Source organism: Lactuca saligna, chromosome 7, assembly GCF_052625555.1.
Source record: "Lactuca saligna cultivar CGN05327 chromosome 7, ASM5262555v1, whole genome shotgun sequence".
NCBI lineage: Eukaryota > Viridiplantae > Streptophyta > Magnoliopsida > Asterales > Asteraceae > Lactuca > Lactuca saligna.
This window is the reverse complement of record NC_136423.1, coordinates 178,846,988-178,851,983: the sequence shown is the minus strand read 5'-3', so window position 1 is coordinate 178,851,983 and position 4,996 is coordinate 178,846,988.

Below are 4,996 nucleotides of genomic sequence, written 5' to 3'. Positions count from 1 at the left end.
ACAATTTTAAATAATACTAATGTATTTTATTACCTCTAAATAACGTCGTTGAGCATACGGTCTACATCCGTGAGCACTTGTGTGTGGAAGTTTCGACCTAGTAACTTTATTTTTTTTCCGACGTGCGTCTGTATTCCTCGGTTAAAAACAACAAATCAATTATATCATTCCAAGTTTGGGCAGTCCAATCATCCAGTGGACATCTTCTTGCCCTTTCCACATTACGATATCCACCAACTCTATCAAAATGTTTTTTTATCTGATACTTGTGCTCTCGATAAGCTCTTTGCATATCTGCTTGGATACCCGCTCGAAGGGGTTCCCACAAGTTTGTCCCCCGATACCTATCAATATCAAAATAAGTCTGCAAAAGGAAAAACATATTTGATTAGTAAAAAAAATATTTAATAAGTGTAAAATTCAATACATATAAAATGTATTGTATATTTACCTCTAGCTCGGGATATAAATCAACTTTGTACTTGGCAGGAACACGACGGCAAGTATGATAATGCAACGGTACCTTTGATCCCACCAGATTTGAGATCAGTCTGACAAACATTTGCCCGTTGTCCCCTATAAATCGATACGTCCGCCCGGAGATATCAATTAGCAATTCCAAAGGCTTACACTTGTTTTTTTCATACTCATCGTACAAATTTAAGTTTCTCCCTTTGCCACGCACATTCACATTCTTCGCTTGTGCTATATTTACATATACAATTGGAAATTTAGAAATTTAAAACATTAATATATCTAATAGTTGAAAATTTCATATAACTTACAAGATTGGCAACCCGATGGTACACCACGTGCAATCCCGTGTGGAGGTCTATCCCCACCGTCTCCTCCGTGTCCCCTTGCGACTTCTGTCATCTGTTTAACAAATATTATAAACATTCAGAATATATAATAAAATTACAAATAAGCAACATTTCAATATTTAACAAATATTATAAGCAATCAGGATATATAATAACAATAACATACCGTCAATCAGATTCATCACTAGAACAATATACATGTACAACATCATCATCACTGTAATAGTTTTCATTATTTATTTCTTCATCTGAAGAGTACGTATCATCATCGTCATTTTCATCGTTAATGAAATCGTCATCGTTTATATTAGGAGCAACATTCCTCCTAGCAACCACACTTGATTCAATCGTCAATATTATGCTTGTCGAACCTTTTCAGAACTACGCATGTTTACATCAATTTTTAAATGTCACTAGTTTAAATTTTTAAAGATATACCTTTTGATGTATCAATATTTGAGCTTATATATTTCTAATTTTACGCATAAATTTTTGTAAAAGATATAACATGTTGTTAAAGATAAATTTTAGAGTTATGAATTCGTTTATGAATTTTGGGTCGGTTGAGATTATTGAATATCTTTTACCATATTGGATTCAATCATGAATATCTTTTTATGAGTGTTCTTTATATATTCACTATAGAATAAATTAATATGATTTATATTGGAATAATATTCACTATTCGAGTACATTTGATGTATATACTATATTACGTTTTTTACAAATTAATATTTGATGATATTGTTAAATTGTGTTATTAGTTGGTATTTACACAAGAATTTATGGATGAAAATCATAAAGACTATATTTGTATAAACTATACCATTACATTTGTTATATATATATATATATATATATATATATATATATATATATATATATATATATATATATATATATATATATATATATATATATATATATATATAACAAACAATACAATTATAAAAAAAATTAGAAAAAAACAACAAACAACAACACAATCACATATATATATATATATATATATATATATATATATATATATATATATATATATATATATATATATATATAGACACACACACAAACAACAAACAATTTCAACACAATTCAAATTCAATTTCAAAAAAAATTAGAAAAAAAAAAAAAAAAAAAAAAAAAAAAAAAAAAAAAAAAAAAACTAACCTTTTGTTCTTGTGATGTTCTGTTTTTTTTGCTAGTCAAAGAAGCAAGGTGGTGGCTGGTGGTGATTTCAAGCGGCAACACTAGGTGGTGGAAGGTGAGGTAGTCACTAGATCGGTGGAGCTTCACCACCGGTTGCTACACTTAGATTGGGTTAATCGCCGGAAATTGAAGTTGAGTAGCCGATTTCATCGCTTAGGAGGAGAGGATGCAGAAACAATCGTTGTGTGCAAATGAAAGAAAAGTGCGTATCTGTTTTAGGGTATACCCCTATGCCGACGACATGTCGTCGGCATAGGGTCGACATAAACGACGACGTATCATTTAATCTTGAAATAAAAATATAAATGTAAATTAAAAACCCTGTGTCGACGACTTGTCGGCGGTATAGGGTGTTCAAAAACTACGTCGTTTCCTTTTTCTGGCACTTGGAATAAAAATAAATGAAAAATCCTTTTTTTCTTACCTATACCGACGACACGTCGTCGGTATATATTTTCATATTACCGCCAACATTTTCGTTGTTCCCGCCAGACCTATGGCGACGACTTGTCGTCTGCACAGATATAGCGGTCAAAGAAAGTTGGTCAAAAGTTCCAAAAACTATGGCAACTACATGTCTTCGGCATAGGTCGACCTGTAGCGACGACTTCTGGCATCGCGATAGGTGTCGTCGCCTTAGCTTGGTATTCTTGTAGTGTTTATTTAGTGTTCTCATTTGAACTTAATTCACTCTCTCTCTCTCTCTCTCTCTCTCTCTCTCTATATATATATATATATATATATATATATATATATATATATATATATATATATATATATATGGTTAGGTTAATGTGAGACGGTCTAATTTTGTGAAATCATAAGACTATTTTTTTCTAATAAATATTCTAATATTTTAGTATTCATAAAAAATTAAATATTTGTAATATTCTAATATTTTAAAACAATAATCTTAACATATTTTACATTGAAATATTCCAAAACATATAATGTTACAATATATTACAGTCTCTTTTTACGAACAATAAAATATTAAAATATTTCACTAAAAACATTTGGTCTCACGATTTCATAAAATTATGTTCATCTCGAATGAACTTATATATATATATATATATATATATATATATATATATATATATATATATATATATAATATTTATATATATATATATATATATATATATATATATATATATATATATATATATATATATATATATATATAAGTTCATTCGAGATGAACATAATTTTATGAAATCGTGAGACCAAATGTTTTTAGTGAAATATTTTAATATTTTATTGTTCGTAAAAAGAGACTATGTAATATATTCTAACATTATATGTTTTGGAATATATATATATATATATATATATATATATATATATATATATATATATATATATATATATATATATATATATATTATTCCAAACCAATTGTTTATCTGTTCGTTTTTGTTGAAATATGGAGCTTATTTTGAACGATCAAGTGGTCATTGACTTTCATTTTTAGTTAAGACTCATTAAGTACTATCTCCTACCAGATACATTGAGAACCATAAGTAAATTATCAAACCCGAACGATATTAGTCTATTACCAGAACAATCACTATAGCATTTTGGAATATTTGGATGTATGCTTAATCTAGTTATTTCAATTCAAAGTTAGCACTACAAGGATAAGACCCTCTACCGATGAAATTCTCTACCCTTATGTCGAAGATAAGTCGTTGGTAAAGCCTATACCGATGACTTGTCACCTTTAAAAGGTCATTAGTACAAGTGGTTTAGCCTAGACAGTAAACATAGTATATGTAAATTTGTCACAATATTTGAAATTTCGTTCAACATTATAAAATGGAAAGTTGCCAAGTTGGTAACATGTTGTATCAGCTAAGGATGAGCTCGGTTCTGGATAGAACCGAACCGGTTGGTAGTGAATATTTTTGGAGCTCAATATAAGTACAGAATACTATACTGTATATATGTATTTTGTAGCATTTTAGATAGTGTATCGATGAAATTCGGTTATTGTGGACGTAATTTGGAAATCTTCTTTTGGCCAATGAGATTAATCTTTTCATGTTATTAGAAAAGTAGTAAATTTTGTTTTAATTTTATACAAAAGATGACAAAGAGGTTCTTCAAATATTTGTGTTGTATTTGTAAGTGTTTGGACTTTGGAGATCAAGAAAGTATATATAACAGTAACTCGGGAAAGTATGTTCATTTCCGGTTTTTCGGGAATTTTGTGAGTACGAACAGAAACGAATACCAAATATGTTGACACATTGGAACAGAGTAGGGCATTGTATTGAAGTATTCAGTTCGAGTTCGAGTTTGGGTTCCGGTTCCGGTTCCGTTTTCGATTCTTGTCCCTGTTCGGATTGCTCATCCCTAGTATTTGATGTAATAGGGAGACTTATTATTCTAGACAACTTTCATGATTTGTTACGTCTTGATGTAATAAAATGTATAAATTAGTGTATTAATACATTTGTAATAGTTTGTTGGTCATCATGGTATGTTTTCAACACTTTACAGGTTTAATGGTTTAATGGTTGAATTTTTTTAAAAAAAAAACATTAAGTAAATATTGTTACCCTCATAAATTTATTGGTCCTGGAAACCAAAAAAACCTCGTCTTTTTTGAACATTTTATGTAGATGTGTTGGTCAATTATGTGCAAAAATTTTAAGGCATGTTGACCAAGACTCCTACAAGCATTTACTATATACTACTAAAATGTGATTGAAGAACCAATGCGAAAAGTTTAGAGGGAAAAAGTTGAAGATACAAACTAATTGACTATATGATACCAATAGCAATCTACATCTACTTGAAATCCCTAGGCTCACAAAATTGCATAATCGACCCTTGAGTTTTACAAAAATAGTTTCAACAACATAAAGATATGGTCCCTTTCCAATAGCAGAATTACTTAAATGGTCTATGTCTTTCACAAAATTACATAAAATGTTCCCCATATGATAGCAAAA